The sequence below is a fragment of the Protopterus annectens genome, chromosome 10.part0 (assembly GCF_019279795.1).
Source record: "Protopterus annectens isolate FY-2018-M chromosome 10.part0, PAN1.0, whole genome shotgun sequence".
In the NCBI taxonomy this organism is placed as follows: Eukaryota; Metazoa; Chordata; order Ceratodontiformes; family Protopteridae; genus Protopterus; species Protopterus annectens.
Window position 1 is genome coordinate 494,493,391 of NC_056744.1, and position 14,192 is coordinate 494,507,582.

At 33.6% G+C, this 14,192-nt stretch overlaps 1 protein-coding gene across 1 annotated transcript in view; it reads left to right on the top strand.

Moving 5' to 3' along the window:
* LOC122813203 (BMP/retinoic acid-inducible neural-specific protein 3) overlaps window positions 1-14,192 on the top strand; it is a 1,411,290-nt gene that overhangs the window by 978,574 nt on the left and 418,524 nt on the right. The window lies entirely within an intron of this gene.

Below are 14,192 nucleotides of genomic sequence, written 5' to 3' on the forward strand. Positions count from 1 at the left end.
TGATTATTTTATTTCCCGTAACCACAGTTGTATATGATAAATTTGCAGAACACATTTAGACTTTCTGTCATTCTGTGCAGATTGCCACAGCCAGAATATTGACTGGGACAAATCAATGTAGTTCACTCAACCCTGAGCTGAAATCCCTGCACTATGTGGCAATCTTTCATAGGAGATCCTTATGGCATTTTGTTAACTATGGGATAACCATCAGATCAGATTAACACAGTGGGAAAAACCTGGAACCTGCTTCCAAGGGAACTCACATCTCTTTCTTCCACACTGCTTTTCAAAAAATACCTTAAAGAATACCTTACTACACACTGGCTATGTCCCTGCTCTAACCCTGACTAATATCTAAATCCCCATCTCACTCTCCCTAGACTTTTCTGCTCTGTTGTTCTATTACGTTTACCTGGGTTAACCAGTAACCTTGCCTCTAACTAGTATTTAGCAAGATTTCCTTCCTAGTACTTTATAAGAGTATTCTTATTCTAAATATGCTATCCTCCACTGTACTAGATATAAATTATAATGTCTGTACATCTGTAAAAAAAAAAAAAAAGTTTTACTTTATATTTCTGTTTGCTACTTGCATGTAATATATAACATGTCACTGCCTATGCTTGGAGCTTTTCTCCCCTGGCCTCTACCGAAAATGGACATATATCCAGTTAGACTAGCCCGGTCAACAAATGTAAAATAAATAAATAAATAAATAAATAAATGCAGTTTGTGCTCTAACGAAAGTTAATAGGTGTTAGAGCTTCCCAGTGAGGCTTCATTTTGGGTGATAGCATCCTTGCTTTTCCACTGTTCACTTTATAGAAATCCTAGACAGGCTAAATAGGGATCACAAAACACTTTCAGGTGTTTATAACCTAAATGAATATACATTTTCTGAAAATATTAGTAGTTGTTTAATGATGCTTTGAAATTGTTGTAGCCACCTTAATGTTTGTTTTGGGACATTAAATAATGCAAACAAATCATGACATTCCTTCATCAAACACTGAAGAAAAACTCCTTGCATTAGGATGTCTTCTGACATCAAGTGAAACACAGGCTGTAGTGGAAAATCATCCCAATTCCTTTGGAAGCCCATCTCCCCCAGTACTCTGTTTTCTGTTTAAGCTATCTTTGACTATCATTCATGCCGATTACTTTTCTGAGAATCATTTATAGCTCTAATGGGGTACATATTTGCTTCATGATAATAATGGAAACTAACACCGACAAACATTTTCATTGTTCAGAACATGCTAATACAGACAGCATGTTTAAAGTAAATGATAACAAAACATTGATTTCCATCAACAGAAGATTAATACATGATATTAACTTTAAAAGTGGGTAGTAACCTAGATAAAAATTGTCTGGAATTCCATTACTGGAATTATTTTTGTAAGAACAACCTATTTCATATCAATACAATGTTATGTTAAAGATATGTGCTTACATATTGAGTTCTATCTTACATATGATGGCATATCAGAGTTCAATCAATAATGGCACACAGTCAACATTTAATAATTTAATAATCATCTCTGTCTGGCTAGAGATGTTTGCACTGTTGTTTTGAATCTATCATGTCACCTTAATACAACATAAAACAGCATAACTTCACACTGCAAAAAATAACATAATTTGATATATATGCTGTGTCACATAAATAACGAATAACATGGCATGGCATTACAGGATGTACAGCAAAGTAATGTAACATAAAGCAATGCAAGATAACATAAAATATTGTATTATTCATGGCAAAATTCATCAAAGTTGGCTTCACTTTTTATCTGTCCAAAGGATGCTGTAAAGACTACCCTCATAAATGTAAGTCATATTTGGGTTGGTTGGAACTCCTCTGCAATGGATTTTCCATTCCTGTGATGGTATAAAGCTAAATAATTTCTTTATTTTATCTGTCCAAAACCTAGTTACACTAAAGGCACAAGCTGTTTTCCTTACTCTATGCCAAAACCAATGTAACCTTATGCATTCAAAATATAATTCTTCCTTAAATGCTTTGTATAGGAGGACCAAAGTCCCACCTCTTAATCATAGGTTCATAGGTATATACATGTTTAAAGGTCACCAGGGCTGTTATAAGGTAGGAATGCAGCCAAAACCAATTGTATCTCCATCTAACATGGACATCTATTTCAAGAGGTATGTTAGGAGGTTGCTAAAGGTTTAGTGGGGGATATGCTAGTTAAGGAATATTTACTGTTGGCCTCTGTCAGAGACATGGGAGAGGCCATGGGAGGCTTTTCAGTTTCCCATCCAATGGTCAACATTTTGTTTGAAAAGGATTAGGAATGAGCTCTGTTTCACATGGAAGGGAAGCCTATTCCAGAGCATGGGGATCATTTCACACTATCTGTCTCACCAGCATATTCTGCTTATGTCACAAGCAAAGTTTAAATCCTTGGATCTAGTGTTTCTGGTGCTGTTCATTTTATGGATGTGCAAAAGATTCATAATGGCTGGATCTGAGGATGCCTTACATGCCAACATAGATTGCCACTCAGTAACATGTAGGAAACTGAGTATAGACATATAGTTTTAAGGGGATCTGTATACTACAATGTGTTAATAACTGGATTGTCTTGGTGAGGAACTCCAATGGGCATTCTGACTATTGCATATGCCTGCTTAGTTATATGCTGAAGGGGGCATTGTACTCAATGATGTGTCTGATAACGGCCAGGTAAAATGGAACTATAATTTCCTTGGACCTGGATGCCATACCCTTATTTATAAGTTGGGTGACATAAAATGATTTTCTTACTACCTTGGCTACTTGTTGGTCAAAGGTCAGACTGCTGTCTACATATGTTCTCAGACCCCTAAATACTGGGTGTCTTATCGATGCAGTAATTAACATGGGTGAATTTTTTTCCCAAAAAGCACTATAATGTACTTCTTGGCATTGAATTTTAATCTAAGTCTTTGGCATTAGTCAGTTGTTCATGTTAGACCTTGTCATAGGATGTTAGCGTCAAGAATCTATGATAGTGGTTAGTTTGCAGTCATCTGCAAATCTGGTGAGCCAGAGGAACTTGACATTAGCCTTGACCTCTGAGAAGTAGATGCCAAAAAGGAATGGGCCCAGCACTGACACCTGAGCTACTCTTCTAGTTATAATCATTGCAGAAAAGTGACTCAAATGGTCCAGGCATGTCATATTTCAATGTCTCAAGCTATTAAAGAGGCAACTAGAAATATTGTCTGGGCCCATTAAAGCTGTGTTTTAGGCTTAGTGAGTACCACCATAAACTGCTCCCCTGCTAATAGTTGGGGTGGTTATGGAACTAGGGATTTCACTGGGGGAAGCTCAGTGAACATTGTACCATTTACCACCAGTTCAGCACACTACTGTGTGTTGCCTTTAAGGTTTCAGACATAGCTGTAGAAGGTCTTGTGGTTGGCTTTACCCCAAGACCTCATAAATGGCCTTGTTGCATTTAATTGGCTCTCTTAGTTTCCTGTTTAGTTTAGATTAATTAGTGAGCTCTTGTCTTTATGAGAGTTGTTTTTTCTGATTTTGGCCATGACTTTTTTTCCTTTCCCTATTAAGGTCAGGATTCCACTAGTGTAGTTTACTGTAGAGATTTGTATTGTGCTTACTTCTGTACAGGGTTTCTGAGAACAATTCCATATAGGTCATTGTGAACTCAGGGTTCAGGGGGGCACTGAATTTTAACAAACTGTCACTTAATATGATGTTGTTTATTTTAGAATAGTTCATAACTGTTCAGGTTTTGCTAGGTTTTTGAAGGAGACAGCTTTGTGATCCGACTTCACCTGTAAGGATGTAACATGGGGGAGGGGGCAGCACTCACAAATACTGGTGAGTACCAGGTCCAGTATGTCTGAACTTCTGGTTGGAGTGTGCACTGCATCATCATCAACATAGAGGAAAACCTCTAGATAAATTAGTCTTATAACAAAGGGAGATCAGATTAACCCCCATTCTCATTATAATAATAATAGTATTGTTATTATTATTATTAGTATTATTATTATTATTATTGTTGTTATTATTATTATTATTATTGTTATTATTATTATTATTATTATTATTGTTATTGTTATTGTTGTTATTATTATTATTGTTATTGTTATTATTATTATTATTATTATTGTTATTGTTATTATTATTGGTGTTGTTATTGTTATTGTTATTGTTATTGTTATTGTTATTGTTATTATTATTATTATTATTATTATTATTATTATTTTATTTATTATTATTATTATTGTTATTGTTATTATTATTATTATTAGTATTATATTTATTATTATTATTATTATTGTTATTGTTATTATTATTATTATTATTATTATTATTATTGTTATTATTATTATTATTATTATTTTATTTATTATTATTATTATTGTTATTATTATTATTATTAGTAGTAGTAGCAGTAGTAGCATTATATAACATAAAATCAGAATTGCTGTTTTTCTTTTACTCTTAAATCAAGGAAGTACATCTAACTTACTCCTAGACTCTACTGTAGACAGATCAGTATAATTTCCAAATTTCATACTGGGGTTAAATAAAATCCCTTTATCATTACTTTGCTAGAATCTGTTGATCTCATTTCACACACACACGCTCACGCACTCATACATGTTTACTTTGTGGATACATTTTTACTAAAGCTTATCAACTGATTGCTCTATAGGAGGGAACTGGAGTAAAGATAACCCTTGAAAATATGGCATGAACACAAACTTCCTACAAGAAGTAATGTGAATTAGGAAATTTGAACTGTATATCTTGAAAGGGAGAAAATCTGAGTTTTTACTAGTGAACTACCACACTGACCCAGGTATGACTGCAAGTTTTATATCTCACATGTTCAAGGAAAGATGTGTCAGTTCCAGCTGTGTACCATGTGAGACACGCTTCTTTATATATATCCTGTTTCCTTCCACTGCCATTGTTTTTAACAGCCATTCTTCAATTCACTTCATTACTATAGGATTAACTAACCCGTATTTGGCATTTTTTTTCTGTCAACATATGTTCATCAGAAAAAAAACCTTGCTAAATCCCAAAGTACAACATTTTCCTGACTAGCCTACCCAGCAGACGATATATTCTTGCAAGAAGTAAATCTGATAGTGCTAGTCCACATCTTCCTTATTAACATGCTATTTACAGTTCACAGTTCCATCCTTCATTATTTATAGGACCATTCAGCAGTATTTCAATGGGCACCCTAAACCCTAAAAAGGTCACTTAGCATCCAAACAAGACAATGATTCTTTTAATTTTAATGATTTATTTAAAAATTAATAAGAGTTAAAGATATGTCTACACAAAGTGTTTAAAGGGAGATTGCTACAATTTACATGATTCAAGCTCTGTACTTCTTCTCATTGTGAAGCTATATAAAAACAATTAATTAATTACATGCCTTTTTTCAGCTCAGTAAAGAAAAATAAATACAACAAAAATAAACTCTGATGTATGATCTCTCTCTGAGGCAACTGAAAATAACTCTAGCACATTAACTGCTATCATATTTAGGAAAAAAGAAGTATATATAAAAATCGCTTCTTATTTCTTCATTGTTAAAGTGATGTTATACAGAGACAGCTGCACCTTACATGGGATGTGGCAATCTTCAACCTGACCTAATGCAAGTGTGAAATACTTGGGCTTCATTAACTCAATACTGCTGGGTGATGCTGCCAGGTGTCTCTGCAGTAACATCGTACTGACATTAATTTATTGGCATCAAATATTGCTTGTTAATATTTGCATCAATAATTACAAAACCATGTTACATACAGAGTATTAAAGGATTTCATCTTAAAGCTTACCCACTGGCAAGCACACAAGATATTAATTATTGTTCATATAATATTTATTTATATTGTCATAAATTCCATATTTTTTATAAAAATCTGGACAGCCAAGTAGCACAGATAGAACTGCTTAGCATCTTATGAAAACTCTTAGCTGGATGAACAACATGCTGCTGATAGTATGTGTGTAACTTGAGTGGTTGTTGAGGCATTCTAAGTTGTTTATATAATATTATAAACTTAATGGTTACTGTATTTACTGTGACTTATAAAATCCAGTTTAAGACCTATAACATAAACAATATTGCCACTATAAAAATAGCTTGTGATGAAGCGTTTACCATTTGGTTCCAGAGATACGAACATTTGTTTGCAATGAGAGGACATAATTTGATTCTATCGAAAAGCTTAGGCTCCTCCCATTGGAAGTTACAATGCAAACTTCCAGAGCCTCATTGGAAGGAATGAGTTAATGGACTGCTAAGGTATAGTCTGCACTCAACTGAATTAGTCAGATGGTGACATACAGGGGATTATTCATATTTTTTCTTACAATACGATTTCTTCCATGGATGTAAAAAATCCATAATCAGCCTGCCCAAGTCAGGCTATAAGTGATGCTTACCTTGAAAATACATTATCATATTTGAAATTTATTAATGATCTCCTTGCAAGGAGAAATTACATAAATTTGTAATGAGTATGTCAGTTATGATTATATAGTAGATGTGCACAACAGGGTCTCATTTCAAGAGGAAACTGTGATGTAGGCAATGCCTCTTCACAAATGATAATGAAGCAAGGCATACATGACCAAGAAATATATTTAGTGAGGAAACTAAGATCAAAATAAAAACTGAACAATAAAATTGCAATAAAACACACTTAAAAAGAAAAATACATTACATTGCACCACAATACATGAAGCACCTTTTACCTAAGGCACGAACTTCATCAGATTGTAACAACTTTCTTAACAAGAACTTATGTAATGAAAGTGCACATATCACATTATGTATTAGTACACTTTAAATAACTAATATTCACAAACATTTCCTCTGTGTCTTGGCACTCCACAATCAATTAAAAAGATAATAATAAATAAATAAATAAATAAATAAATAAATAAATAAATAAATACATACATACATAAATAAATAAATAAGCAAATAAAATAATAAGTAAAACTCAAAGCCATATAATTTAACTTATAAAAGTGTGCCTCTTCCCAAGTTGACCCCATTGCCACATCAGTTTTTGCTTGAAAAATCTAACTTCATATTTCACAAAACTGAATGACAAAATCATTTCTAGCATACCTATTAGCAACCCAGTCTTGGAGGAAGCCAAATCTGAGTAGCTTTGTAACAAACAGGTAACTGATACAAGGCCTTCTTTTTGCGGGTATCATTGAATATGGTGATTTAACAGAGGCAATAACTAAAATCTCCTTCTCGTATATGTCTAAATCTATTAGCTTCTCTATAAAGTCAAAGGTATATTTGATAAATGAAGAAACAGTTTATTTTACTTTATTCTTTCTGTACAAAAATGTGGGTCTATATTAGCAAGTCGAAAATACGTTTGAGCGAATACTTAATAAGCGACACATAAAGTGCGAAAACATAAAATAGTGAAATACATAAATCCCGAAACTTAAAATGTTGAATGCTTTTATTTGGCCAGCAAACAAAACCTGATGTGATACCATAAGGAACTAAGCTTACTGAAATAAAAAAATATCTATAAGTGCTGATGTGCACGTAACTACAATACATATCACATGATCCACCCAGCAGTAACATACTTAACCTAATACTTCCACCCGTGAACTTTTGTGCATATAACATAAATAATAATTTAAACAATGCATAAATGAAATATAAATCCCATATAGTAACTGGTGCATATCATTTAGATGTTAACAAACATACATTCATACTTTAAGCAACATAGCTACAACACGAAGAAACTCAGTATTGTTGTATTTGCGCTTGTTTGACAGTACAGACTGCAAACATCTTTCACACCAGGTCCTGTTGAAAGAGCGTAAGCCATTGCTGCAGATAATAAATACAATATGCACGATAAAGTACTGCTCACACTGCATGTAAATAGTATGCGCAAAACAATATTGACATTTTATGCAAGACATATTTCTTTTTCTGTAATAGGCATTGAATATGTAGCATAGAACAGAGTATACGTAATGTATATTTATAAAATTAATTTAAAGTGGAACTTGGATTTTAATTTTATATTATTTTAGCCATGCACTTACGTCATAGGCATTAGTTGGCCAACTAAAACATTTCTTTCTTAGTTTTTCCGATATTTAAAGACTTCGACATTATGTTCTTTCTACTAACGTGTCACTTATTAGGTATTCGCTCAAACGTATTTTCGACTTGCTAATATAGACCCCAAAAATACATATAGATTCTGTCCTCAAACCCTTGCCCATGAGAAAACTAAAAGTAAAACTTGTTCTAGCATTATCTATTCTCAAAAAAAATTCTAGTAGTGAACCATCAGTCAGACCTTCAGCTATACATTCCTCTATATAGGAAATGGCAACTCTGTATGCATTGGTAATATCAGATAAAATCACTTCAACATACTCCAGTAGATTCCTTACAAAAAAAATCTAACGTTTCAGCACTATAATCCTCCTTCTCTCTCTCTCTCTCTCTCTATATATATATATATATATATATATATATATATATATATATATCAGAGCTATTGCTCCATAGTTGCCTGCTTTCACTCATTTAATGTGATTATTGGAATACAAGGCTTTCAATGACCTTTGTTCATAGGTTCATAGGTTCATACTAGGCTATCTGCCCTAGGGAATTTATAAGCCTAGCCAGAGTGTGTTTGGCTTTCGCCACCCATTTTAAATTAATTTTGCTATGCCTTTTTTGAGGTTAGATAACATATTAAAATCTTGTTTTTTCAGGACTCATTTCTACTAATTTATGGCTTTCCTTTTCACAAATACAGGAGAATGAATACATTTCACTAAAAAAGCAGACTGCATAGCTTAGTTTTGTAAAGGAAACTGCATCAGATTCATTAGTCTTACCTTGTATTGCCCTTGTAATCTTTAAATTCATTAATCTCACATAATCCCTTAATCTGTTTTAATTATCCGCAATGTCCACTCTATTTGCTGATACAGAGGAGAATATTTTTAAGTAACCTTTCTTCATCTTGAAAAAGAATGTGATCGGATAGCTTACAATGATATTTTAACATTCACAGTCCTTTAAAAAAAATGAATTTATTTTACCTGAGTTCTGCTCATTTAATCTGATGTGATTACTTATTTTGTCTCGACTGGTTGTGCTGATGCTTCAGCTGTGGCAGCCATTTCTACCTATATCCACCTATGTCCTCTCCATTCGTAATCCCATTTTCAAAGACATCTAAAACTTGATGTTTTCTCCTTTCATAAGACATACCTTTTAGAAGTTGTCAGGCTGAACACTGTCTTGATGTATTTGCTTTACTGACATTTGGGCTTGTATTGCTTTGTCCAATTTGGTGAAATCCTCAGCTATTTCCTTGTGGAGGTTCCTAATAAAACTATTGTTTGCTATCATCCCCGCTTTTACAGATATTAATTTCCAGATGCATAGCCCTTACTTTTTCTTTTTTTCTTTTTAGTTTCCAGTTATGTAAAGCATCAGTTTCTTCTACAATTTTATCTTGTAGGCACTGCATTTTAAACTCAAAGTTAGCAGTGAACATGGAACTTTTTGGCATGCAGTAGCTGTTGCTAAATCTCTTTTCAGTCCTATTAATTGAATTTCAGTCCTATTAATTCAATTTTTGTTATATCCCACAAATCACTCAAATTCCAGACCATTTTTAAATTTAAATATTTCCAGTAATTTTCAAAGCTTTGTTGCCCGAGGGCCCTCACTGCTTGCTTAGTTTTGATTCTATCACACTGTGATCTCTTTATATTGAAAATGCATTTTTTCTAGTGTTAAATATGTCATGCAAGGTATGTTCAATAGCAAGGTGACTTACCCCTATCTTGAAGGGATTTACAGGAGTGGCTAGAAATAGATATTTGAATAGAAAAACTCTGGTTGCTTTCCCCCACAAAATACTGTCCTGATGGGGTGTTATTCAAAACCATCCATGAGAAAGAACATCACTAGTAAGGTTCCTTTAGATTGGAGGGAATCATTTTTTAGCCATAACTGAGTATAATGAAACAAGGCATACAAAACCAAGATCAAATATGTTGATGATACTAAGATCAGAATATAAACCTGACCAATAAAATTGCTGCAAAACAACCATTTTGATAGCAAGGGCATCACCAGACTCTAGCAGAATTCTTAACAAATGCTTATATAATCAAAAACACATTGAAGTTGTTTATACATCCATCACAAGAATTGAGACAAAATATTTATATAAAGCCAGGGTGAAATACCATAATGCATATTTTAGATTTACAATTTATATGCTATTTAAAAAAACACTAAATTATTTGAGAGACTAGAAGGAATAATCTTGGCAACTTAAAGTAAATGCTTGTGTATATTAGGATTGAATGAAATGGAAAATTTTAAAATGTATCTATAGAGAAGTGCATTACATCATTGAAGGAGTGCTGGTCACCTAGTGTTTGTACTTTGATTGTAGAATTTCTTGTTTGGAATGTTGTTACAATCTGAGGAAGTCCTTGTATAAGACAAAATCACTTATTGAGCTGCGGTGCAGTGTGAAGCCTTTTAGTTTTAATTTTTTTTAGTTCAGCAAATTTACACTTGCATAAGAAGATGCATAAGCTGCTCTCTGGGTCAAGGGGTCTCCTTGTTTGTAGGAGCACTTACAGAGTAGTTCATTTAAAGAATATTACAGAGGTTTATTTTAATCAATCTTGCTATTCTGAAGAAAGGTAGAATGAGCGCTACTCTGCACTCTTCTTAAACCCCAAGGAAAACAAATACTGATGCAATGAAATTTGTGTCACAGAGGATATTAGACTACATACAATCCATATCTGCATGCGTTAAAATGATTTGTAATGCATTGGCTGTAAACCCAGTCTACTTCTTCCAGTATCTGATGAAAATGTAGCCTGAATAATGATAAGAAATTCTGACAATGGAACAGTAGGGCTATTATTTATTTCTAAATACTTTCAGGCTGTGAATTTGGCAGCTAGCTACGGTAAAGGGTAAAATGATGAAAACAGAGTGTTAAAAACTAAGTGTCCTGAGCAGTCTTATAATTTATGATATGATACAATGACAAGGGCACTGGTTAAATGTGTAATTTTCAAACTATGGTTTGAAATTTTTCACAAATACAAAGGTTTCCTAAGAATTAATGTCTTTAAGTTTAAAGCTCAACTAGCAGCTTGTGCCGGTCCCACAGGCTTCTGGCCAAGCACTCAGCTCTTCTGCAAACTCCAGAGTATTGGCTTCCTGCAGTACAGTACTCAATCCATGATCCCCCATCCACAATTCTTTAGGGCAAAAAAAGTTTTCAGACCTTTATATTACTATAGGATGCCTATTGGCTGCCTAAATTAATGCAGCCAATCATGCCCACCAAATCCAACTCACCAAAAAATACTTCTTTGGATTACTCTAGGAAGCAATTCAGCTTATCTGCAGATACCTGCCCCCCCCCCCCCATCTTCAAGTGAAGAGCCAAAAAATGTCTTTCTGTGCCAGCATTTCAGTACAGAAAAAAGCCTGCCTCTCAACTGTTCCCTTTAACAGAACTGAATGAAGTGTCATGTTTAAGTTACATGCTTTTGAAAGTATTAGAGTGTTTATGATTTTAATGGTATGCTTGAGCAAATTTAGACAACTAGTAGGTCAACAGGTGAAGCTTGCTTTATATATCACATATGGGGTTATAGTTTTCAACATAGTAAATGATTTAAAATGTTCCTTTTTATTAAAAAAGCTTCATTGTATATCAACCACAAGCTAGTTATTTTGGGCTGTTATCATGATCTCATGCTTTTACCCAGTTTTGCTTACTTTTATATATGCAAATTTTACATATTGGGGGGGTCAACCATTTGCCTTCTCCATTATAAGATTTTTTAAGCCGCTCAGAAAGACAATGAGAAATTTAAGCAAAAGCTAGGCATCTTACAGGCTTTGTTGCTCTTAATATTGATATGATAATGTCATCTATTTGCTGCCCAAATAAATCTACGTGTTCTAAGATTTCGAGGTGCAATGTGTGAGAAGAGTAGAAAGGAGTTTTTTGTGACACATGTAGAAATAATAGCAAAACTTTATGCACTGCTTACATTTTTTAAGTGCTCAGAGTTTGAAATGTCAGATAGTTCTTTTTTGTGGGGAGGTTCTGAGTTATTAGATGCACTTATTAGATAGCCCCACAATGCTCAATGGATTGAACCACCAGATATTTCAGGAGGGTGAATATTCATTTACTTTTTTAGACTTTGAACAGTTGACACTCTATATCTATATTAAACGTTTAAGTACTATAGTGTGCCATGAACATGAAAAGATATTCAAGAATTGTTAAATGATATCAGTAAATCATCTGCATATTAAACGGTTTTCTTTTTTGTAACAAAAGCGATGTGCTTGATCTAAAACTGTCTCAGCTAATATATTTGTGTATAGGCAAATAGAAATATAATAGAGAGATGTCATGTTTTATAAAACTTTGTTGAAAACGGGGAGAAACCTATCAATTAACTGGTGTAAGAATATGGGTAAGAATGTGGAATAATCCCTAACAGGATCTGTATGCAGGCAATAATGACTGACAGGATGTGTGTCACTCTGAAAATAATAATGCCCGTCCGGGGTGTTCTAAGGCCCAACACTGCATGTGTGATTTACACAATAACACACATCCTAGAGGGCATTATTGCACTTAGGGAATAGGCCATCTGTTAAATTCTTTTTTTTTTATTACTATATATATATATATATATATATATATATATATATATATATATATATATAATTTTTTTTTAATATTTTTGATGTAAAATGATTCCTTCACTTATCACCTAAAATTTGGCATAGTATATGTAACTGTTGTTGAGGAAGCATTTTACATCCAAAATATGTTTGCTAAGTATTTCATGATGACACAGTCTCTCTCTCGCTTTCTCTCCGTCTGACACACACACACACACACACACACACACACACACACACACACACACACACATATGCATACTTAGAAGTACATTTTAGAGACAGTTAATAATGCTAGCAATTTCAAATTTCATACATACTTAACTTCTCAGTTGTCCAGATTTTCACAGACTGTCCAGATTTTTTGCCATTTTTTTAGTCTGTTCCTCATAAAATTTATGGTTTGCTGGCAAATCATTGTGGTTGATTTCACTAAATAATGAATTATATTTGAGTTTCAGATTTTTATGTCGGTCAAAAAATGAATGTTAACTTAAATTCTGTTATTCTTGCAACGTTTGAATTGCATAACAAGAACTTTTAAAATATGTCCCTATTTTTGAGCCTTTGCCCCACATTATTTTAGGCTTTGTGCAGATTTCTTGAGCTAAGAGGTTGAGAAGTATACATAATCTTAATTTTAAATAACCTTGTATCCACTGCTCAGTCAATTGATCTCTCTCTGTCACACATGCAACACACACACACACACACAAACACATACACACACACGCACACACACACACACACACACACACACACACACACACACACACACACACACACACACACACACACACATATATATATGCACAAACAGCTCCACTCTCATACATGCAAGTGTCTACACACTCACACGTGCAAACAGGAACATAAACACACACACGCACACATTTTTAATTATCCATTTGTTTTAATTTTACACTCACTAAGCAACAAAATTTGATTGATCTCACACTCGCTCTCACTTTCTCACATTTTTTTTTTTTAATTTTATACTCACTAAACAGCAAAAGTTCTTGTTAGCAAATGAAAACTTATGGCAGCCATTAGCTTTCTTTCAGTCAGAACTCCATGGCTGCTGTGATGCAGCGGACTTGTTTTTGAACAGGCATTACCTGTACATTAACACCCTGCTGGGCAATGTCCGTTCTCCAATCAGAATGCAATGCACAGGTCACCAATTTTCTAAAGAGACATACCAGCCTAGTCTGTCAGAAGTTGTTTCAGCATCTAGGTTGGGGTCTCATAAATGGGACATGATTTACTAATGCTTTTAGATGACAGTTACATTTTCTTTTATACTATCTCTGAGTTATCCTAATTCAATTAAACCCAAATAATGCAACATGAAGTGATTTCTAATAATTAGAAGTGCGGTACACTATGATTAATGTAAATACCTTT